Consider the following 27,622-nt stretch of genomic DNA (forward strand, 5'->3'; position numbering starts at 1 on the left):
GTCTGAGGATCAGCTGCAGATTGTACCAAAAAGGACAAAGCCCTAGGAGAAACAGCTTGAATTCCACCCTATGTCAGAGAAACCTTCACACTGAGGGGAGTGGCTTTTTCACACCCCTGCATGATGTAAGTTACATTGACTTAAGCAGTAGTTTAAACCAGTGGTTCACAACCAGGGATATGTATATCTCTGGGGGTATGCAGAGGTCTTCCATGGGGCACATCAACTCATCTAGATATTTGCCTAGTTTTACAACAGGCTACATAAAAAGCACTAGTGAAGTCAGTACAAACTAAAATTTAATACAGACAATGACTTGTTTATACTGCTCTATATACTATACACTGAAATGTAAGTACAATATTTATATTCCAATCAATTAATTTTATTATATGGTAAAAATGAGAAAGTCAGCAATTTTTCATTAAGAGTGTGCTGTGACACTTGTATTTTTATGTCTGGTTTTGGAAACAAGTAGTTTAAGTGATATGAAACTTGGGAGTATGCAAGACAAATCAGACTCCTGAAAGGGGTACAGTAGTCTGGAAAGATTGGGAACCACTGGTGTAGACAAGCCCTCAGTGCAAATGCAGTTTAATATAATACTTCTAAATTCGTGCCTCTCAGTAAAGAAATTACTAATGAAAAAGAGTGTTAAGGTTGCTTACAAGGTCCAGTCAGCTGCTAGGGGTCTGAATTCCAGACTTGTAAACAGGCCCAGTTGCTAATTGAGTTTTCAGCCTTCTTTGGGCAGTGTCCACATCTGATGGTCAAACAGATTCATCCTTGTGTCCTTGAAGGCCTCTTTGTACCAGATGAGTCCACGTTTAAGCCTTTGACCAGTCCTGTTTTTCCCCTGGAAGAGTCAATACAAGATTTTTTTTAAATCACCCATTTACTCTGATTCAACAAATTTTATTCTGCTAATTTCTCAAAACCCCTCAAATTAACACTGAAGAAAACAATTGTTGGAGAAATTTGTGTCACATGAAGATTGCAAAGTTCTATTTTATTGTCCGATCCATTCATGAACTGGTAGTAAAATTATAGACAGTTCTGAAGACCTACATATCCTGCTAAATTGCTGGTTTCTTTTTCTTGGTCACCTTTTAATGTAGTGGCTAAACTCTCACTCCTTTCTCTGCCAATTCTGACCACACCACTCCTTCCCATCACCCATGCTTAGTATCATTTTTTTTTATCTTCTTACAGCTAGTGCCCCACAAAATCCTGTCACTCCTTTCTCAACAAGGAGCCTGATGCTCCACTGCATTGCTCTCACTTTGCCTAGGGGGAAATGGTTACACACGACGCCCAGTTGGTGTAATGTGGAACCAACTCACAATTTAAATAGCTACATGGCAAAGGTGTAAATAGCTACACAACATGCAAGGCCATGAAGGATGCTGACCAACCTTTCTCTTTTCCATCCCTATTACCCAGGCCTTAGTGCAGTGTTTCCCAAACTTGGGACACCGCTTGTGTAGGGAAAGCCCCTGGCGGGCTGGGCCGGTTTGTTTACCTGCCGCGTCTGCAGGTCCAGCCAATCTTGGCTCCCAATGGCCGCGGTTTGCCGCTCCAGGCCAATGGGAACTGCTGGAAGAGGAGGCCAGTATATCCCTTGACCCGCACATCCCTCGTCCCGTGCTGCTTCCAGCAGCTCCCATTGGCCTGGAGTGGCAAACCGCGGCCACTGGAAGCTGGGATCGGCCGGACCTGCGGACACAGCAGGTAAACAAACCGGTCCGGCCCGCCAGGGGCTTTCCCTACACAAGCGGCGTCCCAAGTTTGGGAAACCCTGCATTAGTGTGTGCTCTAGTAATTTCCCACTTTTGGTTATTGCAACCTTCTCACTATATCCACCTTCTTCTTGAGCCTTAGTGATGGTGCTTGTGCTCCTGCTTCTGCCACATGAAATTCAAGCTTCTCCCCCTCCCGCTCAGTGAACGCCAGAAATTTCTTACCTTCCTCATGTTGCTCTCAAGCCGTTAGAGGCCACAGGAGATATCAGCCCCAATAATAGGCATGTGTAACAGAGATTCTCCTTTAGTTCATGTGGTAGGGGCATGTGTTTTTTAGAGTCAGAGGCCCTGAGTTCTAGCTCTGATCCCTTTGTCCGTGATTATGACAGCTATGTACATGTAGCCATGGGTTTACATCCCCCTCTCTGCCCCAAAGATCTTTCCAGGAAGGATCTAGAGAGCCACACACCCATATAAAGGAGATAATTGTTTCCCCACTTTCTGTTCCCAGTTCAATTATCCCCCTTCTTTCTCCTTCTGCTCCCTGACCTGGGAGAGTGAGATGCTAATTCCAAAGCTAGCCTCACTGTAGATAGAAAAACATATTCTTGCAGTAAGGAAAAGTTTCCCCCTCTCCCAGAACTGTGATCCAGGCACAAGGGACCTGAAGACACTTTTTGTCCACGTGGTTGTAGCACCATTACCTTCATTTAAATGTAAGTTTAAAAGCGGGGGCCACATTTTCAGAAGCAACTAATTTATTTTGAGATGCCAAATTTGAGATGCTTTAAACAGGTCTGGCTTTCTGAAAATCAGGGCCTTCAGCTTGGGGGCATCCAAAAATTGAACCATCCAAAATCCACTAACAACTTGTGTAAATCTTGGCCATGAATTTTTGAGCTGCCTCTGTTTGCTCTGACTGGCAAAGCATGACGTCCCCATGAAGAGGGCCATGTGAATTCAAGTGATTGATTGAATTCCAGCCCTTGGCCCCTTATAAAAATATGTGACTAAGCTAATGTTAATCTACAAATGCTGTACTAACACTGATTTTTCAGTATTCATTAGTAACACATCTTAATAAAGAAAGAACAAGGTGATAAATATAGTTTCCCTGCAGTATGCTGTTTAATCATCAGAATTTCCTGGCAAAGGGATCTGGGGGACTTAAATGATCACAAAGACAATTAAATAACATGCAATACTGTCTCTCTGTCATGCTATATGATAGACCTCAGGGAAAGGAATTGACCTCAGGACTGTCCAGTTCCCCAAGCTAATAGACATGGGATATTTCAGGTTTGATATGCTTGGTCTCTGGGTTGGGGGGACTTAGGAAGGTGCTGTGTGAATCCTCCCTCAGTCTCTTAACCTTAGACTATATCACTTTGAGGAAAATACTTGTGATAGCAACCAGGGCCAGCTCCAGGGTTTCTGCCAGCCCAAGCAGCAAAAAACCCCAAAAAACCGCGATCATAATCTGCGGGAGCTCTACCACCGCCGCTTCAGTCTTCAGTGGCAGCTCCTTTGCTCTAAGAGGCAGTCAGGGACCCGCCACCAAATTGCCACTGAAGAAACGGACGTGCCGCCCCTTCCCCATGGTCACCCCAACCACCTGCTTGCTGGGCTGGTGCCTGGAGCTGGCCCTGATAGCAGCTCTCCTGCACTAGTAAGTGCATGCTCCGTGAGCTTGCCCCTGTCTGTCTGTTTGGAGCATTCTCACGTGTTCACTGGGGGTCTGATCCGAAACTTATTGAAGTCAATGGTGTTGGGAGGGAGTAAAGTGATATTTAGGCCTGACTGAAGCCTGCTGTATATTTTAAGAGTCTGTTCTGATAACATTTAACAGCGTAACCATAAGTAGAAGCGTAAGAAGTGCATGTTTGATAAATGGCAGAATAATCGTATTTAGTGTTGAACATGAGTAACAAATTGCAGAGCAATCATGTTTGTGAGAACAAGAAAAGATAAAATAACGAAAAAGTTAGAAGGACCGGTTTGAACTAACACTGAATCTATACTGCTGGGAGAATAGAGTTAACAGAGAAATGAGAGACTAATACATATGTATAAAAAAAAACCAAAAAGTTATAACTAAGCTTATGTGTACACTGTACTTGCGTTCCTAAAACGTTTGTTGGTCAAGGGTGTGAAAAAATACACCTCTGACTTTTCATACCTCGACCGACAAAAGTTTTACCGACAAAAAGCGCCAGTGTGGACAGCACTGTGTCTGCAGGAGACGCTCTCCCACCAACAAAGCTACTGTCCCTCATTGGGGGTGGTTTTATTTTGTCGGCTGGAGAGCTCTCTCCTGCCAACAAAGAGCGGATACGCTGCATGCCTTACAGCGGCACTGTGCTGCTGTACGGTGCGCAGTGTAGACATAGCCTAAGTTGGTGTGATAAAGGGAGGTTGAAGCTGTATTGTTTGGTGCTGAAGGTGACTGATGAGATCATCCTGATGAGCTTCCTATGTGTGAGTAACGGATCGCTACTCTGAGTGTTTTGCCGTAATAAATATTTGGTAGACCCAGCTGCTGAGTAAGTGAACTTTAACCCAACAAATGGCATTTTTTTCATTCATTTCTGTGGGCTTTGGATGGGGACCTGGAAGCACGAACCTTGTTGCAGTGCTCCTATCCTGTCTGAAAGTCTCTATCCGTACAAACAAAAATGAAACTTAAGTGGAAACTGAACCCACAACATCCTGTAGCACTTCAACCACTAGCACCAACAGATTTTCCCTGAGTCCCACCTCACCTCAGGATCTTTGAAGGGGCAACAGTGGAGCAGTTCACTCTGGATTACCATGGAAGTGGCTAGCATGATCTATGTTTTTAAGTCACTTTAAAAAATAATAACAATGCAGTAATAATCTCTATTTTTATCACAGCGTTCATCTGTCTCAGACATGAATTAATCCTCCTACCATCCCTATGACAAAGGTAAATATCTTTATACCTGCCTTATAGATGGGTAGACTGAGGCTCAGAAAAGGAAAACAGCAAGTTTGAGGCAAAGCTGGCAGTAGAATCCCAGAGCCTTGACTGCCATTCTCCTGCACCACTCACTGGACCACACCCACTGGACCAAGAAGTATTAACTACAGCCCAAAAGAGAAATTAACCTTCATAGACAGAGCAGAAGGGTAAGGGCAGTGTCCAGCCAGAGCGAGGGCTGGCTAAACCATGTTGCAGCTGTTTGTATGCATGTATTCACACATGCAACTGAAGAAAGTAAATGAACACAACCAATCTAAGACAATGAATCGAACAGTCACCAGAACAAAGATGCAAGACACAGTAAATCTAAATGCCGTTCTCAGCCATTTGTGTGGAGTAATCAAGCAGATGGGAGTGTAAAAGCTCCCTCGTCACTTATTCCTGAATCATCTTTAGCATGTTATTGCCTAGCACTCTTGTAGCATGTTGTCTGCCAGATAATAAACGACTGATGCTTCATTCACCACTGTAATGAGCAGCAAAGAGTCCTGTGGCACCTTATAGACTAACAGACGTATTGGAGCATGAGCTTCATTCACCACTGCAATGAGGACATTATTAAAAATTATCTCTGGAAAATGATCCATCACATTTTGAATTGAACTCTGACATGGGAAAGAATGATGCATTTTTCTGAAAATCAAAGTTCAAGTTTTGGCTTACACTTTGAAAATGTGGATGCTTTAAACTTCCAGGGCAATCAAAGTGATTGTTGCAAAACACTTACAAAACACAGTGGTTTTTAGGCAGTGCAAAATGCCTAAAGCAGTCCCAGTGGAGATGTATTAGTGGACAGAATCCAAGGGAGGTCAAAGAAGTGTGGTAAACATGGTTGTAACCCAGGAACTTCTTAATATCAACTGGCAAAGGGCACAGAGGCGGTACATAGGGGTTACAGGAATCCCCAGAGTTTGAGGTGTACATAATAGTTCACGAAAGGGTGACATGTAAGGTCTCTAATGAAAGTCTGTGTCACACTGATTATCATCATAATTGTGCAATGTGTGTACAGATATTGTGTAAGGAGTATATATATATATATATATATATATATATATATATATATATATATATATACACACTTAAAATAATGTTCTTAAGATATGCAACTAGGGGGTTGGTCACCAGGAAAGGTGAAAAGCAGTTTTTTTCCAGGCAAGAAATGTTTATCCATCTATCTGATTACATGTAAATTGTGTATTGTCTGGTTCAGAATGGGAAACCATTTGCAGTCTGAGCCAAATGCTAGCAAAGGATTGCAATATCCCCAAAGAGATGAAATTTACAGGAAAAAGACGTGAACCAGCAGGGGATCCCCATTTACACATGAAAACAATCAGCTTCGAGGATATAACTGGGTAGATAGACTTGGGGAAGGTCTACACTTAAAACAGTGCAGTGCAGTTGTGCCACTATAGTGCTAATGTGAAGACATTGCTACACTGGTGGGAGAGCTTCTCCCATTGGCTTAGTTAGCTACTGCCTCTTGAGGAGGTGGTTTACGACAACAGAAGAAGCCCTCCCATCAGCATAGCGCTATCTACGCCAGGGGTTAGGTCAGTATAACTGCAGCACTCCAGGGTGTGGATTTTTCATACCCCTGAGCAATGTAGTTTTACCGAAGTAAGATTATAGTGTAGACCTCAAGTAAGGATATGTCTGCACTAGAAGCACTACAGCAACATAGCTGCAGCTGCGCCATTGTCACGTAGATGCATACTGCAGCGACTGAAGGGGTTCTTCCATTGCTGTAGTAAATCCATCTCTCCAAGAGGCAGTAGCTAGGTTAATGGAAGAATTCTTCCATTGACCTAGCAATGTCTACATCAGTGAGGCTTATGTCAGCTTAATTACTTTGCACAGGCCATAAATTTTTTTGCATCCCTGAGCAATGTAGTTAACCCGACCTAACTTTGTTGTGGAGACCAGCCCTAAGGCTGTATCTTTCACAGAGGCAGCAAGCGGCAGTGTTGCTTGTTTCATTAAAAGAAGATCACAGCCTAACATGGCTGAAATATGCTGGAAATATTTTGGGTGAGGAAAACCTCCTTTCTAAAGAAGATATCCTGTTAATTAAGTTTAAGTTTTAGAGCGCGTGTTATGGTTTTGTTGTATATGTAACCGTTTATTGCCAATATTCTTATTCACTATCACTTCAATCCCTGTTCTTTGATAATAAACTTATCCCTGTTTTCCTATTCTCGTTTTCATTATAAATATATCTAAGTGCTTTGTGTTCAGCAGAGCTGTGTTCTAAGGTATATCTAATAAGCTGCAGTGAATTGTTCCTTTGGGACCAGCAAGCCTGGTAATTCTGTGAGCATTCGGTGGATAAGGGACTGGACACAGCAGGGAACTCTTGGGAGTTGGTGTGTGCCTATCACTACCTGTACAGAGAGAGCAGCCTGCGGAAGCCTGGAAGGCAGTGCTTGTGTTGCCAGAAGCTGGTGGTTTCAGGGAACTGATCCACAAAAGGCACAAGCAAGCTATGGACAGGTGGTGGTGAGATGCCTTATGTCGCTGGGAAGCATCACATTGGTTTATCACCTGGGTGGTGCAGTTTATCACATTGCTGCAGAAACGGATCACACGGCTATTATTACCACAAGTGTGGAATTATGTACATGTTTACATAAATACCAATATATCTATACTTCCCTTCTGAAAAAATCTTATTTTACATCCCATTCCTGGGATATCAGGGCATGTTTGTGTATCTGTTTATAGCTGCGCACCCAGTATATCAGAGATAATGATATAAATTAAGGATTTACCTTAAGTCACTGATTGAATAGGTCAGATTTCTCCTTGCACCCAGCAGCCACATACCGTCCACCAAGACTGATTGTGACAAATCTTTATGAATATGTTTTAAGCAAATTTAGGATTTGTAGAAGGTGCTACAATGATAAACCTAGACAAGTCCTCTTGTCATGGGGTAGCTGGTCCCTGTAGATCAGGAGTAGGCAACCTATGGCATGCATGCCTAAGGCAGCATGCAAGCTGATTTTCAGTGGCACTCACGCTGCCCAGGTCCTGGCCACCAGTTCGGAGGGGCTCTGCATTTTAATTTAATTTTAAATGAAACTTCTTAAACATTTTAAAAACCTTATTTACTTTACATACAACAATAGTTTAGTTATATATTATAGACTTATAGAAAGAAACTTTCTACAAAAGTTAAAATGTATGACTGGCACGCGAAACCTTAAATCAGAGTGAATAAGTGAAGACTCGGCACAGCAGTTCTGAAAGGTTGCAGACCCCTGCTGTAGATAGACTAAGCCCAGTGCCCCAGCCCAGAGCTGGTGAGTCCAATCCAGCCTATTAAAGAGGGCGGGGCTGCACCTGGGCCACTAAAGGCCTGCTAATGGGCAGCTGGGGGATGGACTGAGATCAGCTGTGCCCGGGAGAAGGGAAGCCACAACAGAGTGGAGTTAGCTCCTGTGGTGGGTCCCTGGCACAGGGGCTCAGAGAAGCAGCCTGAGGCTGCTGCTCCAGGAAGGGAGCAGAGCTAACTGAAACTGGGAGGCTGCCAGGAACAGGAGTGCCAGAGACCCTAGGGGAAGGATGGGCCTGAGGCTAAGGCAGAAGTTAAAAGACAGTTTTCCTGTTTGCTTGCCAACCTTGGCTAAGAAAATGAACCTCCTTGCCAAAGATTGGGCGTGGCAGTGCATGTTTTGGGGCTGGGAAGAAGCATGGCCCAGTGACTCCTCTCCATAGAACAGATACAGCATGGACAGTAGCAGTATGTGCTATCCCACACACCACACTGTCCATGCACTGCAATCTTGGGCAGGCAGGATCAGCTGTAGGCTAAGAGAACAGTTATTTAATGCAATCTAGTACCTTAACATCACAAAGAGGTAAGGACCTGAGGCAAAGTCCATTGACCCTGAATTGGCTCCTGCTGAGTACAGTGGGTTCTGGATCAGGCTTTGAGAGCAGAAAATACACTTTTCTCTCATGTCAATACATTGCATTCACTCAGTTGGCCTTGATGTAGCAGTGAAAAGCCAGCTCCCTATCTCAAGATTACAGTTCCTCTGAGCTATTTTCTCCTTGACTTTTCCAGATCCTAAAACCACTTTATTCTTACTCATGCCACTACAGAAAACTGTTTAGTCTAGCAGACAACATAATCCATAAGTAATGACTGCGGAAGCTGGACTACACTTTACTACATCTTTATACACAGGCTTGCAGAAGCATCTACTCGCTGCTAATGTCGCAAGCTGTTCATTGATACGCAGGCAACTATCAAAGGGCAGTATTGAGGTCTAAACGTTTGCACTCAGTTATATATTGCATGTCTCAAGTCTGCAAGAAGTATTTTAAAATGTCATGCTTAAGCAGATACCGCACTCTAGGAGGTACAATAATATAAAGTTCTTGCATAAACACTCTTAAGCATTTCCTGGATGAAAGGAGTTTAAGTTTTAGGTATTCGGATTCCATCATGTCCAAGTCTGTGTCTGTTTCTACTCTAAGCTCTTTCCTTACCCCTTTCATTTCAGAGGCAGTGGTTGAAACATTCCTTATGTTTAATTCATGCTTTTATCTACTTTCCCTCATTTTACTGCCATCCAGATATAGGACTCTTTCACTGTCCCTCACGCAAGTCATTATCTCCTTTTCAGACAATCAGATTCTTTCCTAACTCCTGAGTTGTTGGCCATCTCGCTCAGCCCACTGAGCCTCCTAGCATGAAACACTGGCTGTTCTTTCTTCCTACTCTAGGGGGCAGCCTACCTCATCACAGTTTAACAATTCCTGTGTCTGCAGATGTTCTTGTAACTTTTTGATCCCTGGGATTTCACTTCACACTGCATATTACAGCAACAAAGATTCAGAAGATAACACAGATACCCTCAGGGAGCTGTGTTTGCAAGCCACTTCTGTTTTCTGAGCAGGTTCAGATGCCTGCATGAGCAAAAACCTGCTGTATCACAAAGTTATGTTTGCAAATACTCAGAGATATTCACTCAACATATTCCCTTGATGCTTACAGTGTAAATGATGAGGAAGTAATTTGTGCATAAGATTACAAACATGAAGTTGTATTTGTAAGATATGTATCCACTCTTAAGAGATTCCTGCCTTTGCAGGAGAATTGAATTAGTCACGAATAGGATTTTTCACTTGCTAAATCAGGGGTTCTCAGACTTTTGTACTGGTGACCCCTTTCACATAGCAAGCCTCTGATTGCGACCCCCTTTATATATTAAAAACACTCTTTTATATATTTAACACTATTATAAATGCTGGCGGCAAAGCGGGCTTTGCAGTGGAGGCTGACAGCTCACAAGCCCCCATGGGGGAGGGATGGCTCAGTGGTTTGAGCATTGGCCTGCTAAACCCAGCATTGTGAGTTCAATTTTTGAGGGGGCCATTTAGGGATTGGGGCAAAAATCTGTCTGGGGACTGGTCCTTCTTTGAGCAGCAGGCTGGACTAGATGACCTCCTGATGTCCCTTCTCACTCTGATATTCTATGTAATAACAACATGATCACCTCAGGTGTCTAAACCCCTGTGCTAAATTTAATGATCCTATTTTCATTGCAAGCACTAGGCAACCTTTTACACCAGAGGTTGGCAACCTTTCAGAAGTGCTGTGCCGAGTCTTCATTTATTCATTCTAATTTAAGGTTTCGCACACTAATAATATATTTAAACCTTTTTAGAAGGTCTCTTTCTATAAGTCTATAATATATAACTAAACTATTGTATGTAAAGTAAATAAGGGTTTTTAAATGTTTAAGAAGCTTCATTTAAAATTAAATTAAAATGCAGAGCCCCCCGGACCAGTGGCCAGGATCTGGGCAGTGTGAGTGCCACTGAAAATCAGTTCACGTGCTGCCTTTGGCACACGTGCCATAGGTTGCCTACCCCTATTTTACACCAAGCATGCTACAGTAATAAGCATGATATTTTTCATAGTCATTTACCAAGAGTTGCTAATGGGAGTTCTCTGAAAATGATGTTCTTCAGTGCAATCATACATTTGGAATGCCCAGTAGCCTAGTCAATAATCTGCACCTCCTCACGGGAGAGAGACCATGAGCCTATTCTAAAAGGCTCCTACTGACTTCAGTGGGCTTTGGATCACATCCTGTGATTTGATTTCTCAGGCTTTATTTTTCACTCTCCAGCAACAAGAGTTGTTTGGTCATGCTAAAGCAAATGCCTCATGGGGGAAAGAAGTGCCAAATGCCAAATATCTCTGGACACAATTCCGGACTCCTGATTAAGAGATCCACCCAATTATCTGGAATATAAACATGCGACCTCCTTCAGAAACTAGATGCTAACCAGACAACACTTGTACACAGGTGCACACGCAACAGATCAACTTTGCTTCCATCACTTTTTAAAGGGTATATCTAGAAAATGTAATCTTGGCATGAACTTTACTGGCACTCTGATCTGCTCCATAGACTATTATTAGCCTGCTAACCTGAACTACTCTATTACCCATTGTGTGACAGACTTCTCTTGGACAATGTAGTAATAACCTTTGCTTGGACAATTTGTTAGCATGTGTGTTATGTTACACTGGGAAGGATGTGCATTATACACCCTGGGCAGAGGTGTGTGTTGCATGGCATGGGGAAAGTGTGCATTATGCAGCGTGGGGAAGGCATACATTAAGCAGCATTGTTTAATAGAGTTTTGGATAGTTCTGTATATGTTAGCCTCCATTTTCCTATTTTTCTACAGTGCAGAATAGCACGAGTCAAACAATGGATAGTTGGCAGTCAGTTCCCATCAGAGAGGCATTGAATGTAAACCCCATGAGCCTATTTCACTAATGTATTACTCAAGTTTTATACTGGTGTAACTCTGCTGAAATGAATGAACCTGTGCCAATGTAAAACTGAAGTGAGGCATTGTTGTGAATCAATGCTCATATCCAAACACTCCCCAACTCTGGGGGAGCTCAGGTTCAGATCTTAACTTTGCTACTGGCCCCCATCCCGAGAACAGATCAAACTGGGTTTGTCCCCTTCCCATTGCTTTTTTCTGGAAAGTTTGGATCTGAATCCCAATCCAGGTCTGGACTTGGGTCCATCTCTAGTTCTAACATGGGGATAAGTCTGGGACTGTCAGGTGATTTCTCACACTCAGGTGGCTCCTTGGGTGCCTATAGCAAGTGAAAGAAGAGATCTATAAATACAGCAGGAGAGTCATGATCCCCTCAGGGATCATCAGTAGTCAAGTTCATAAGACTTTCCTTCTTTGATAGGATTATTGACTTAGTGAATAGGGAGGAAGCAGTAGACATGATATAACCTGATTTTAGTAAAGTTTTTGACACCGTTCCATATGACATTCTCATAAGCAAACTAGGGATATGTGATCTAGATAAAATTATTATAAGGTGGATGCACAACTAGTTGAAAGATCGTACTCAAAGAATAGTTATTCATGATTTGCTGTGAAATTGGGAGGACATATTTAGTGAGATTCTGCAAGGGTCAGTCCTGGGTCCCGTAGTATTCAATATTTTCATTAATTACTTAGATAAGGGAGTAGAGAATATGCTTATAAAATCTGCAGATTGACGCTAAGCTGGGAGGGGTTCCAAGCACTTTGGAGACAGGACAAATTGAAGAATTGGTCTGAATTCAACAAGATTCAATTCAATAAAGATAAATGCAAAGTACTTCACTTAGGAAGGAAAATCAAATGTACAACTGCAAAATTGGGAATGATTGGCTAGGTGGTAGTTCTGCTGGAAATGATCTGGAGGTTATGGTGGACCACAAACTGAAAATGAGTCATTAGTTTGATGCAGCTGAAAAAAAAAGGCTAATAAGATTCTGGGGTGTATTAACAGAAGTGTTGTATGTAAGACACAGCAGGTGATTGTCCCCCTCTGCTTGGCATGGGTGAGGCCTCAGCTGGAGTACTGTGTCCAATTCTGGGCACCACAATTTAGGAAAGAAGTGGACAAAGTGGAGAGTCCAGAGGAGAGCAACAAAAATGATAAAAGGTTTAGAAAACCCGACCTATGAGGAAAAGTTTAAAAAATGGGCATTTTTAGTCTTGAGACAAGAAGGCTCGGGGGACCTGATAGTCTTCCAATATGTTATGGGCTCTTATAAAGAGGTTTGTGATCAATTGTACTCTATGTCCACTGAAGGTAGGACAAGAACTAATGGGCTTAATCTGCAGCACGGGAGATTTAGGCTAGATATTAGGAAAAACAGATTTCTAAGTATAGGAGTAATTAAGCTCTAGAATAGGCTTCCAAGGGAGGTTGGGGAGTCCCCATCATTGGAAGTTTTTAAAAACAAGTTGGACAAACACCTGTCAGGGATGGTCTAGGTCAGTGGTGGGCAACCTGTGGCCCATCTCGGAAAGCCACTGGCGGGCCACCAGCCCGTTTGTTTACATTTGCATGGCCTGTTTGTTTACATTTGCAGTTAGCTGTTTCCGGCCAATGGGAGCTGCGGGAAGTGGTGGCCAGGCCCGCTGGATGACTTCTCGAGGTCCCTTCCAGCCCTACATTTCTGTAATTCTATAACTGTTCCCATTCCCTGTCTCTAATCTTCTGATGAAGTGGGCTTGCTCAGCCATGGCCAGTCCATCCTCCTCAGGCACAGGAGTTTCCCATAAACCATTGCAAAGATTCCAATAGGGCCTCCCAGGATGCTAGAGGAACAGTTGAACATAGCTAAATGTAGGTTCATGAAATGAAAGTGGTGGTGAACCCTTGCACTAGCAACTGGCTTGCAGGCAGGGGAGGAGTTGTCTGAACATATACCATGATTAAGGCTACGTTTTAGTCACAGGTATTTTTAGTAAAAGTCATGGACAGGTCACGGGCAGTAAACAAAAATGTATGGCCCATGACCTGTCCATGACTTACTATATACCCCTGACTAAAACTTGGAGGTGCAGCTCAGGAGAGCAGACCTGGGGGTGTCATGGGTGCTGGGGGGGATGGCTAAGGGGTCGCTGCAGGTGCTGGGGATGTGGGTGGTGGGGCTAGGGCAGACATCTTACCTGGCTGCTGGGAAGCGGCAACCCCAGCTCCTAGCTCCACATACTGCCTTTACTTTGCCCCAATCTCTGGTTCTGCAGGAAACCGCAGCCAATGGGAGCAGCGGAGGCGATGCCTGCGGCCAGAGGCAGCATGCGGAGCTAGGAGCTGAGGGAGGGGAGTTGCTGTCACCCTTCCGGGGAGCCTCTCCCCTCCAGGTAAGCCCCCATACCCCAACCCCCAGCCCTGAGCCCCCCCACACGCAAACTCCTGCTGTTGTGGGGTAGGGGGGCCCGAGACTGCCCCAGCAGTGGTCGGTGCACCTGGTCCAGGGGCTGCCCAAGCTGCTTAGGCGACCCCCAGGCCAAGTACTCCAGTCACTGCACAAGTCAGGGAAAGTCACATAATCTGTGACTTCTGTGACAAACATGGAGCCCTAAACATGAGCTGTTTCACAAACCATAAGATAGCAGACAGGCTGCTGACAGACCCAACTTTATTAAAAAGAACATGACTAGGTAGTGAGCCACTACACAAGAGCACTTTAGACATGCTGGCGGTCTGAAGTCTATATGGGCTCAAATATTTTTTATGGTTGTGGATGCTCTGAGATGCAGTTTGAGCAGTTTCCTTGATCTTTCCCTGCCTTGGTGAATTATGTATCAGAGCTATCTTTATACCAAAACCTCTAGCCATTGCTGTAAAATATACTTATTGTGCAGTCCAGGAGCCTGCCAACAATCTTGTGTCTTCTCTCATTCTGTACTAAAGTTAGTTGCTACAACAGCCAAGAGCATTATCTTATTTTGGGGGCCATGCAAAGACTGGGCTGCAGGAATAATGCTCAGAAATCAGACCTGTCCTGCCATTTTCAGGACAGGTAGCCACTATCCTTCTCATGCAAGGAGACGGTTCCCTCTACTGGCCTGCATCAGTGGCGATGTCACACAAGACAGTGATCCAAATACAGGAGGATACTCAGCTGAGGATTTCCAAAGGGTATTTTTATTGGAGTTGGGCACCTAACCCCCTTACATCCCTTTGAAAATCTCAGCACTAGATGCTAGCATGTTGCAGCAGTTTTCACTGCCTTTATCCTAGACTGGGCTCCAGACTGGGTTGTGTATACTGTCATAAAAGCTGATTATGGAAGAGAAAGTAGAAACAGCTACTGACAGCCAAGGTTCTTCTGATAGACCAAAACTGAAGCTGTAATCTTTTGGGCTTGTTCAACTTTAACTTGTACTTGCTGTCATTGAGCCAGAGAGAGGTACAAAGAATAAGTTCAGATTAAGTTTCTAGTAGTTTACATAGAGTGAAATTTACCCATGGGTACAGGAGTCGTGGAAAGCCTCCAAGGCAGAGGAACCACTATGGTCCTGACGCACAGGGAGCCATGAACTCCACATGTTGGACTTAGGTTCTGTTCAGCTCTGCAAAACCCAGAACAGAGAGTCTGGGAAGACGGAGGTCCCTGGGGCATGGTCACGAGGACCGTGATAACACAGATCCAGTTGCCACCAAACCCTTGAGTAGAGGTGTACAGGGTATGCAGCCTCTGATCCAGTCTGAGTCCTAGAATATAGTCCACAGCTGGAGGATAGATTTCTTCCCCAAAACTGCCTCAGAATTCCTTCCATAAAGCCCATTTCCTTTGTTTGAGGACAGACACTAACTGAGAAATTAACTCCCACTCTCAGCCTTTGTCTATACTGGGATTTTATCCATCACTGTAATAGCGATAGCCCTCGTGCAAAGCATTAGTGTAAACTAGGACTGTCGAATGATTAAAAAAAATCACAATTAATCACAGTTTTAATCGCACTGTTAAACAATAATAGAATATTATTTATTTAAATATTTTGGATGTTTTCTACATTTTCAAATATATTGATTTCAGTTACAACACAGAATACAAAGTGTACAATGCTTACTTTATATTATTTTTATTACAAATATTTGTACTGTAAAAAAGATAAAAGAAATAGTATTTTTCAATTCACCTCATACAAATACTATAGTGCAATCTCTTTATTGTGAAAGTGTAACATACAAATATAGATTGTTTTATTTTTGAGAGCAGTTATGTTAAAAAAAACCTAGAGCCTACAAGTCCCCTCAGTCGTACTTCTTGTTCAGCCAATCGCTAAGCTTCCATGCTGATGACAGGTTCTGCTCGATAACGATCCAAAGCAATATAGACTGACACATGTTCATTTTTCATCATCTGAGCCAGATGCTGCAAACAGAAGGTTGATTTTCTTTTTTGGTGGTTCGAGTTCTATAGTTTCTGAATTGGAGTGTTGCTCTTTTAAGACTTTGGACAGCATGTTCCACACCTCTACGGAAAAGGATAAATGGACACAAATCAGATATTAGGAATGCCAAGATACAAAAATCTGTAGAATACTTCAACCTCCCTGGCCACACTATAGCAGACCTTAAGGTGGCCATTCTGCAGCAAAAAAACTTCAGGACCAGACTTCAAAGAGAAACTGCTGAACTTCAGTTCTTCTGCAAATTTGACACCATCAGCTCAGGATTAAACAAAGACCGTGAATGGCTTGCCAACTACAAAACCAGTTTCTCCTCCCTTGGTTTTCACACCTCAACTGCTAGAACAGGTCCTCATCCTCCCTGATTGAACTAACCTCATTATCTCTAGCTTGCTTACATATATATACCTGCCCCTGGAAATTTCCACTACATGCATCTGATGAAGTGGGTATTCACCCACGAAAGCTCATGCTCCAAAATGTCTGTTAGTCTATAAGGTGCCACAGGATTCTTTGCTGCTTTTACAGATCCAGACTAACACGGCTACCCCTCTGATACTTCCACACCTCATCCCTCTCAGATTTTGGAAGGCACTTCAGATTCTTAAACCTTGAGTTGAGTGCTGTAGCTATCTTTAGAAATCTCATATTAGTACCTTCTTTGCATTTTGTCAAATCTGCAATGAAAGTGTTCTTAAAATGAACAATATGTGCTGGGTCATCATCCAAGATTGCCATAACATTAAATATATGGCAGAATGCAGGTAAAACCACGGAGCAAACAATTCACCCCAAGGAGTTCAGTCACAAATTTAATTAATGCATTTTTTTTAATAAGTGTCATCAGCATCGAAGCATGTCATCTGGAATGATGGTCGAAGCATGAAGGGACATACAAATGTTTAGCATATCTGAAATGTAAATACCTTGCAATGCTGGATACAAAAGTGCCATGAGAATACCTGTTCTCGCTTTCAGGAGACATTGTAAATAAGAAGTGGACAGCATTATCTCCTGTAAATGTAAACAAACTAGTTTGTCTTAGCAATTGGTTGAATGAGAAGTAGGACTGAGTGGAGTTGTAGGCTCTAAAGTTTTACATTGTTTTGTTTTTGAGAGCCGTTATGTAGCAAACAAATCTACATTTGTAAGTTGCATTTTCATGCTCATCAGTACTTGGATGAGGTTAATTGAAAAATACTGTTTCTTTTCTCTTCTACAGTGCAAATATTTGTAATAAAAATAATAATATAAAACGAGCACTGCACACTTTGTATTCTGTGTTGTAATCAAAATATATTTGAAAATATAGAAAAAATCCAAAAATATTTGTAATATATTTAAATTGGTATTCTATTATTGTTTAATAGTGTGATTAAAACTGCAATGAATCATGATTAATTTTTGTAATCGAGTTAATTTGTTTTGAGTTAATCACGTGAGTTAACTGTGATTAATTGGCAGCCCTAGTGTAAACATGATTTATGCGGGTGCAGTGTGATGTGGGGTAAGCTACCTCAGGGCAAACTGTTGCACTGGTATAAATTGGGTGTATACTAGGGGTCTGCACTGTTGGCTAAAAATCAGGACTTGAGTCTCCATTGCTCTGTTCTCCATCTGTCGTCAATTACATTGGTGAAAAGGGAATGTAAAATGCTGCCTTTCTGATCTGGTATCATTTCACATTTACTTTGCCCTGATATAAATTATGACACGAGTCAGATCATTGGAGAATCAGGCCCTACATATAGACAGGGGGGTGAATTTCACAGCTTATGCATGCTTGGCAAAACAAGTTCTTATGGAAAGAGTGTGATGCCAGAACTACAAAGGCTGTGACGACATAAAGTTCCTCTGCACGGCAGAGAACAAGTGATTCTTCTGAAAATGACAGGAAAACAAGGTATGGTCAGTGACCCTAACTCCCTTTCAAAAGCAATTCATTTGTTTTTCTTGGTTAATGTTGAAAACAAAGTTGTAATTCAATCATCAACAATAGAATTTATCCCAGAAGAGGGGCAAGGGACTACCTAGAGCATGAACAGGTGCAAATTATAAATAGCACCACCAAGTGACCCCTGTGTCCCACAGGGACTTATGCTACAGTTCATACCAGAGAGTTCTTTTCAAAAATGCCTGAATCTTCACTAGTTACATTTTCTTACAATTTACTTAGACTGTAAATTCTTCAGGGAAGGGACTATCTTTTGATATACAGTTGTACAGCAACTAGCAACGGTGGAGCCCTGATTGAGACCCCTAGGCACTACCACAATAATAAAAATAGTTTCAGGATCTGTAGTTCCTCTTGGCAAACCTCTCTGTGTGGGATGAGAGGCACAGTGATCATAATGATGGCTGCAGAGCAGTTCTAGAGGTGCTCCTGAGCTTGGGAGAGGATTCCATTCCCCGGGAAGCATTCATGCAAATACAGCATATTCGGGCTTTGCACACAGGAAATGGTTTAGCTCAAAGGAAATCTGGAAATGTAGGTGTACTGAAGAAAAATAACACAAGCTGGCAATTTTCAGGGGGTAGAGAGGATATCTCCCATCTACTGTGAGTTTCTGAGGAACCACCCCGAATCTGACCTTCCTCCAAAGATTTAGTTTGTGTACTGACATTTCCCTTCATTCCAGTGATTTATTTGGGAGGTGGAGAAGATATAACTAGGGAAATTTCCCCTTCTAAACTAGCTGACATTGGATCTCAGTGTTCAATAACTTCCCAGCTATAGAATGTATTTGTTCCTCTCTTCCCGTATAGATAGGAAGGGAGAAAAAGATACAGCAAAAGTTATTTTGGTATTTAAACCATTAATTAAATTCAAGGCAGATATGGGAGAGAGGCCCTTAGAAATTAAAAGATTTTTCAAAATTAATGGGTCACACTTAACATAGTATAGTTTCTTGCCTTTATTATACAATATGTCTTTCACATTAAATAATCACTTAAACCACCAATGAAATGCTGTCACTTCTGGGATGGAATACACCAGATGTTTAGCAGCAAACAGCAACAGTGAAAAACAAAATCACCCATTAAAGAGCAGTTGAGGGAGGCAGAATTATCATCTAAGGTGAAATCTATAACTGATCTATAACTCCCTAACTCCAAAAAGCCCCAAGGGGTTCTTTATTGACTACAGACCTTTGGTTTTACATCTTCCCTGGAAGATGGGACCTTTAACTCACAGCATCCCTAACACTAGGCCAGTGCCTTGGTTGAAACTGACTGAGTGAAGAGTGCCACCTACTGAATCACCAGCACGACTTTCTGAAGTGAGTGGATTTTCCTTGGGGATCTCCTTTCGTAGTGAGAAGGCTCAGCCCTGTTTTAGCTAAGGAGATCTGCCCAGATCACTGCCTGAGGTGTTAAACCGATAATATAGATTAGTTTTGCTGTTAGAAACCATTTTGAGTATATGTCTTTTCCTGTTTTGTTTTGTTGTTTAGAACCCAGATAATCTGCCTTGCATTTCCACAGAGTCAAGTATGGGTTTACATTTCTCTTGCCAAACTACATAACAGTGAGAGGGCAGGAACTAATCTGTAGCTCTGGCCCCAATGTAGCCTCTGGAAAGTACTTGGTTGCTCCTTGACTCTGAACAGTATTTCTGGGTTGTTTCAACAAACTAATGTCTTGGTTTATTTGTCTGAAGGAGCAGGGGCAGGAAAAGATGAATATTTCCACCGCTCCAAATTGGATTAAAAATACCCTTGACACCCTTATTGCAAGTTTTCCCAGGCCCAGCTCGGCCTGAAAGGTGAAGGCCTAGTACAATACACTGTATGTTTCCTGAAATATTTTTCCATTCATACTACAATTTACAAATTCAGATATGCTCTTCTCAAAAGCTAAAACAAATGCCCTGATTCAGAGTATCAGGGAAAGTGATTTAAATTGTCCAGTGGGACCTTAAAGACTAACAAATTTATTTGGGTGTCTTGTTTTTCTAGATACAGACTAACACGGCTACCCCCTGATACTTGATTTAAATTGGACTCTCACATTGGGTCCAGCTCGAAAACAAGGAACAGTTGCAACAAAATAAACTTATTGACCCCATGTTTTCCTATCTTCCTTTAGCTCTTTCAATAAGGGTACATCTACAGTACGAAATTATTTCGAAATGATTCTATTTGAATTTTCAGAAGCGATTTTATACATTCGGTCTTGTGTGTCCCCACTAAAGCATGTGAATTCGGTGGAGTGTGTGCACAGTACCGAGGCTAGCATCAAATGTCGGAGGGTGCATTGTGGATAGCTATCCCACAGTTCCCGCAGTCCCCACCGCCCATTGGAATTCTGGGTTAAGCTCCCAGTGTATGATGGGGTAAAAACATTCTTGTGGGTGTTTCTGGGTGTCTGTCATCAGTTGCTCCTCCCTCTATGAAAGCTAAAGCAGACAATAATTTCGCACCTTTTTGGCATGCAGACACCATACTGCTTTCAGCAGACAGTGTAGTATGGTGCACCGCTTCTCTCCTGCTACTATGAATCCACCTCACATTTCCTCTTGCCTTTCTATGTAATCTCTATAAGTATCTACTCTTTCTCTTCCTCATCGACCACTTCCACTGCCAACTCTGCTCGGCCATCGTGAACCAAGCAGCATAGCTTCCGCCGCCAACTCTGATCTCCCACTCTTGCCACGCTACTGAGCTTCTCCATGTTGTCTGTCCTGGGCTCCCGCCTTTGTGAAAGCTAAAGAAGACAACCATTTCCCACCTTTTTCGGCTATCGTGAACTGAACAGCACCTCTTCCGCTGCCATTCTGCTCTCCTACGTTTTGCGCCCTTTTTCCAGGATTAGCTATGCAGGCGTCATAGCGTGGCAAGCATGGAGCCTGCTCAGATCTCCGCTGCAGTTTTGACCATTGTAAATACCTCGCGCATTATCCAGCAGTATGTGCAGTACCTGCACAACTGGGCGAGGAAGCGACGACACTGCGATTACTATACCGATGAGGACATGGACACAGACATTCCTAGAAGCATGGCATGTGGCGATTGAGAGATCATGGTGGCGTTGGGCCAGGTTCATGCCATGGAACACTGATTCTGGGCCCAGGAAACAAGCACAGAATGGTGGGTCTACATAGTGTTGCAGGTCTGGGATGATTCCCAGTGGCTGCAAAACTTTTGTATGCGTAGGGCCACTTTCATGGAACTTTGTGACTTGCTGTCCCCTGCCCTGAAGCGCAAAATGAGAGCAGCCCTCACAGTTGAGAAGTGAGCGGCCATAGTCCTGTGGAAGCTTGCAACACCTGACAGCCAACACAATCATTGACCAGCTGCTCTCACGGGTAGCGACTTTGGGAAATGTGCATACCATTGTGGATGGCTTTAATGCGCTGGGGTTCCCTAACTCCAGCGGGGCGATAGACGGAACACATATCCCTGTCTTGGCCCCGGAACACTGGGACGACCAGTATGTAAACCGCAAGGGGTACTTTTCCATGGTGCTGCAAGCACTGGTGGGTCACAAGGGACGTTTCACCAACGTGGGATGGCCAGGAAAGGTGCATGACGCTCGCATCTTCAGGAACTCTGGTCTGTGTGAACAGCTGCAGGAAGGGACTTCCCAGACTGAATATTACTGTTGGGGATGTTGAAATGCCTATAGTTATCCTCGGGGACACAGCCTACCCCTTAATGCCATGGCTCATGAAGCTGTACACAGGCACCCTGGACAGTAATAAGGAGCAGTTCAACTATAGGCCGAGCAAGTGCAGAATGGTGGTAGAATGTGCTTTTGGACGTTTGAAAGCGCGCTGGCGCAGTTTACTGACTTGGTTAGATCTCAGCACAACCAATATTCCAATTGTAATTGCTGCTTGTTGTGTGCTCCACAATATCTGTGAGAGTAAGGGGGAGACGTTTACCGTAGGGTGGGAGGTTGAGACAACTCGCCTGCCGGTCAATTTTGCATAGCCAGACAACAGGGCGATTAGAAGAGTGCAGCAGCTCATGCTGCGCATCAGAGAAGCTTTGAAAGCCAGGTTCATGACTGGCCAGGGTACGGTGTGACACTTGTGTTTGTTTCTGTTGAAGTTACCTGCCCTCTATAGATATGAAAGGAAATAAAGTCACAATTGTTTAAAAACTGTTCTTTATTATTTGTTGCACAACACATTGAGAGAAATCAGAAGGTAGACCGGGGGCAGGGGAGATTGGGTTAGGGTGGTGGAGGAGGAGGGAAGGACAAGTCCAGAAAGCAAATCAAAATTTCGGATATGACAGCTTTCTGCTGCTTGTGCAGTCCTCTGGGGTTGAGTGTGTGGTCCCCATAGCCCTCCCCCCCATGTTCTTGGGTGTCTGAGTGAGGAGGCTATGGAACCTGGGGAGGAGGAAAGCCAGTTATACAGGGGTTTCAGTGGCAGTCTGTGGTCTTGCAGCCTTTCCCACATTAGATCCACCATACAGCGGAGCATGTCAGTTTGCTTCCCCATGAGCTTGACCATAGCATCCTGCCTGCTCTCATCGCACGCGTCCTTCCTCTCTTCGTGTTCATTTAATGCTTTATGGGACTCTGCAATTGTTTGCCTCCACGCATTCAGCTGGGCCCTATCAGTGTGAGAGGACTGCATAAGCTCGGCGAACATGTCATCCCGAGTTCGTTTTTTCCACCTTCTAATCTGGACCAGCCTCTGGGACGGAGTAGACAGGGGCCACGTTGAAACATTTGCACCTGCGGGAGGAGAAAAAGGTAGGGTAGTATTTTAAAAGACACATTTTAGAGAACAAAGAGGACACTCTTTCTCAGTGAAGCAGGCAATTAATAGTACACAGCACATGTTCTTTCTGTACAAGGTCGCATTTTGCCTCTTATACTGAAGTGCCTGCCACTTTGGTGTGAGTAAGCCATCACATGCAGCTGGGCAACAGAATTCAGCTTGCAGGCAGCCATGGTAAGCCCTAGGGGCATGCAGGGTTCTGCTTCTTCCGCATTCATTTCAATGCTTTCAACCTGCCAGGCCCCCTTTCCCATAGCAAGCAATGCCTGGTGGGTTTGCCATATAAATGGAGGGCCTGCAGGCTCTCTGAGATGATCACTTCACACAACACCCCCCCTCTCCCACACCCACCACGTGGCTCTGATGAGGCTCTGAGCAGGGATGAGCCCTTTAAACGTGAACAGCCCATGGCTGGGTTTCCCCCCAACCCCCACCGCGTGGCTCTGATCAGGCTCTCACTCACCAGAAGTGCCTTCTCCAGGGTCATGGTCCGGGAGCCCATCTCGGGAGTGGTGGGAGGCTATTGGCTCCAGCGTTAAGAATAGTTCCTGGCTGGGGGGAAAAACGGATTCCCCACTTGCCACCTGTGAACTGTCCTCTTCCTCCTCCTCTTCGTGCTCCAATAACTCACCCTCCTAGCTCCGTGCAACTCCCCCCTTGCAGGTGTCCACGGACAGTGATGGGGTAGTGGTGGTGTCACCCTCTATAACTGCATACAGCTCACGGTAGAAGCAGCATGCATAGGGCTGTGACCCAGAGCACTCGTTCACATCCCTGGCTTTTTGGTATGCTTGCCTGAGCTCCTTGATTTTTGTATGACACTGCTCTGTGTCCCTGGAGTAGCCTCTTTCCGTCAAGGCCCTGGAGACTTTCGCATACATATTTGCGTTTCTTTTTTTGGAACATAGTTCTCCAATACTAGATTCATCTCCCAAACATGCAATGAGATCCAGTACCTCCCCGTTCGGACCATGCTGGAGCTCATCTGCGAATCCGGGACTGCGTGGTATCTTGTGATGGTGGACTCTGCATAGCTGCCTGTGATGGTGGACTGTGCTGATGGTCACCTGTGCTGATGGTGACCAAACAGGAAATGAAATTCAAAAGTTCCCGAGGCTTTTACTGCCTACCCGGCTAGTGCATCGGAGTTGAGAGTTGTCCAGAGCAGTCACCAGGGAGCATTCTGGGATAGCTCCCGGAGGCCAATAACGTCAAATTGCGTCCACAGTACCTGTAACCCGAAACTGCGATCTGGATTTTAGCGCTACTCCACTTGCCAAGGTGGAGTACAGAAATTGGATTAAAGAGCCCTTTAAATTAAAAAAAAACTGGTTTGGTTGTGTGGACAGAATCAGTTTTATTTCAAATTAATTTGGCTAATTCCGAAATAACCACATACTGTAGACCAGGCCTTAGTGCTTTCTCCCTCATAGCTTCAGTTTCTCCTTCTGCTTGATCTGACAGTGAAGATGAAGTCCTATGCTTTTAACCTCTGTTTCTATGGAAATTATTGTGATGTCATCAACTGGGCACAATGACTTAAACCATATTAAAGGTAACAGGTTTATGAGGTAGTTAGATGACTTGAAATAAAGTTTTCCCTGGGCCAATAGCAAGTTTCTCTTTAAAGAGGCCTGTGAAAAATTAGCTGCTATGACAGTGATCAAATCATCATGGCTACAGAAATTACAAAAGAAATAAAATACCCCACTTATTATGTGATACAATAAAGAAAGCGCTGTTGAAGAACAGAGGATGGTCTAGTGGTTCAGGGGCTGGGAGTGAGGTTTTAGGGTTCAATTCTTTACGTCCTTTGTGACTTTGGACAATCTACCCTTTTCTTTTGTACCCCTTTGTAAAATGAAGATTGCAGTTGGTAACGAGAACCTTTCGTGGACCCCTTAGATATAGTCCGCGGACCCCCCCAGGGGTCCACAGACCACAGTTTGAAAAACACCGATCTAGATTATAAACTTTGTGGGGAAGAGAGACTGTCTTTCACCTTGTATACGTACAACATCTAGCACCATGAGACTCTGATCTTGGACGGAGCCTCTAAGACAGTGGTTTTCAAACTTTTTTTCTGAGGACGCAGTGGAAGAAAATTGTTGATTCCCATGACTCAATGGAGTTGGGGATGAGGGGTTTGGGGCGTAGGAGGGGTTCAGTGCTGGGGCAGAGGGTTGGGGTGAGGGCTGTAGGGTGGGGCCAGGAATGAGGGCTTTGGGGTGCAGGAGGGGCTCCAATTTGGGGGGGCAGGGGCAGGGGGTCAGGGCTTTGGGCTGGGGATGCAGGCTATGGGGTGGGCTGGGGATGAGGGGTTTGGGGTGCAGGAAGAGGTTCAGGATTTGGGGGGCTCAGGACTGGGGCAGGGGATTGGGGCACAGAGTTGGGATGCGGACTTACCTCTGGCGGCTCCCAGTCAGCAGCACAACAGGGGTGCAGAGGCAGACATCCTGCCTGTTCTGGCACCACAGACCGCACTGTTCCCCAGAAGCAGCCACCAGCCAATCTGGCTCCTAGGCAGAGGCACGTAAGCAGCTCCGTGCAGCTCTCACCCACAGGCACCATCCCCACCCAGCTCCCATTGGCCGGGTTCCTGGCCAATGGAAGTACAGAGCCAGTGCTCAGGGTGGGAGCAGCATGCGGAGCTCTGTGGCCCCCCAGCCTAGAAGCCAGACCTGCTGCTGGCCACTTCCAGGGTGCAGCACGATGTCGGAACAGGGAGGCACTAGCCTGCCTTAGCTGGCCAGCACCACCAATGGGACTTTCAATGTCCCAGTCAGCAGTGCTGACCAGAGTCGCTAGGGTCCCTGGGTGCTGAGCAAGGCGATCCAGTGCCTTACATGCCGCAACCCACCCAAACTTTGAAAAACACTGATCTAAGAGTTACTGTAATACAAATTACAAAATCAATTAATAATAAATCAAATCCATTAATGACTGTGAGGTGCTCAGATACTATGGGGATGAGGGCCATATATGCATTTAAATACATAAGTAGACGGGACATGACTCCAAAAGCAAAGCATGTCCAGTTTGAGGCATTCTAGGCTTGGTTTGCAGAGTTGGTGAGCACCCACAGCTCCCGTTAACTTAATTTACCACCAGTATGAATCCGTAGAGACTCCCTCTAAATCAGTGGAGTTCTACCGATGTAAGTGAGATTGGAATCAGGCCCAGAATTTTTATAGAATTTCATAAACTGTTTATTGTATATATTCCAAGTATAAGAAAATTGGTAGCAAAATTTCTGCTCAAGAGTGAAGTCAGACCCTTTTCTTCTCTCTCTGGATTTATATATATAAGAGAGTTCCTGGAGAGGGATCACATCAGTGCTGTAGTTTTTAATTTACAGTTTTCTTCCTGATCTTAGCTTGGCGCTGGGGATTGTGCCAGAACAATTACATTAACTCTGCACAGTTCAGGCACAAAGCTCCTGTATTTACTCTGAGATTGTGCCAGATTTTGTCTTACTCACTTATTGAAAGATGCATTTTCTCCTTGAATGTTTTAAAAAAAGTAGTTCAATCTGGAGTGATCATAACAAGCTTAATCGCAACAGAAGGAGAGAAATGGTTAATATTACCAAATACATATACAGACACTTAGCCCTATAGAATCATATCATTTCCCCCAATTTACATTTTGGAAACTGAGGCACTGAGAGGTGACTTGCCCTAGGTCATACAGCAGGTCTGGCAGAGTTGGGAAAAATGCTCCCATCTGCGGATGCCCAATCCAGTGTTGTTTCCACTGAATCACACCACTTTCCTGAAGCATGCTACCTCCCACGGTCTTCCTTCCTGTGAAAGTGAACTGCCAGCTTGCATTGACACCAGTGGGAATGAAGTGCTCCACACTGTGAAAGATTAAGCCCCGAATGATATTTTCTGATGTTGGTTGACCATCAAGCCCAGAAGATGTCTCGTTTATTTTTTTAAGAGCACTATGGTGTTTTCTTTGCAATACTGTATCCAAGAGCCATCTGCAGTGGTTGGGCTCTGACACACTTGCAGCAGTATGGTGGATGTGGCATAGCTAAATAACATTGGTCTAAATGACATTGGGTTCATGCTGGCACAAAAATCAAGGAGCTGCAAGTAAACAGCCCCTTACTGGTCCTCCTACTTCTCTTGCTCTGAATGGAGCATCAAGCTTGGTTACTGTTATTCCAAAGAAACAGTTGCTTTAGATACATCATTTTAAACCCAGACATTAAACCTCTGGAAATCACAAGTTAATGTTATACAAACAGTTCTGACTAAGGTGACCAGATGTCCCGATTTTATAGGGACAGTCCTGATATTTGGGAATTTTGCTTATATAGGCACCTATTACCCCCAACCCCCATCCCGATTTTTCACACTTTCTATCTGGTCACCCTAGTTCTGACACCAACCTTAGCTTCCATTCAGTGCAAAGAAACCAATGAATGGAGTTATTGATACTGAGCACCATCAAAGCATCTGTAATTCTGCTCTTGTAGCTCTAAATGATCACATCTGTGTATATTTCAGATGAACTGAACATGTGTATTCCAGAGCAACATAGCATGCATGGAATAGACTAGAGTGTACATAAATGATTATACTCTACCCCACAGAGTTCCTGTGTGATGCTGGACAAGCCACCTCTGCCAGACTTTTCAACAGTTGGCCACTACTATGTGATTCTCATTTTCTGGATGCCCAATTTGAAACTCTGAGATGGTGAAGTACTGAGCCCTCACTGGAGCAACTGAAGTCAATGGGAGCCCTGCCCTGAACAAATAAAGTGCTATAAAATTCTACTTTTTTGTTTGTTTGTTTTAAATCAGGCCATAGCATCTCAAATTGGGCACCCAAAATTAGTGGACACTTTTGACATTAA

General features: G+C 44.0%; 1 long non-coding RNA gene across 1 annotated transcript; it reads left to right on the forward strand.

Annotated features, from left to right (window-relative positions):
• On the forward strand, nucleotides 1–27,482 carry LOC127051119 (uncharacterized). The gene is made up of 3 exons (XR_007774400.1): nucleotides 1–125; nucleotides 4,638–4,689; nucleotides 27,357–27,482. It is a non-coding gene; the product is annotated as an uncharacterized LOC127051119 (long non-coding RNA).
• Nucleotides 27,483–27,622: the final 140 nt, after the last annotated feature.

This window comes from Gopherus flavomarginatus, chromosome 5 (genome assembly GCF_025201925.1).
Source record: "Gopherus flavomarginatus isolate rGopFla2 chromosome 5, rGopFla2.mat.asm, whole genome shotgun sequence".
Taxonomy (NCBI): Eukaryota; Metazoa; Chordata; order Testudines; family Testudinidae; genus Gopherus; species Gopherus flavomarginatus.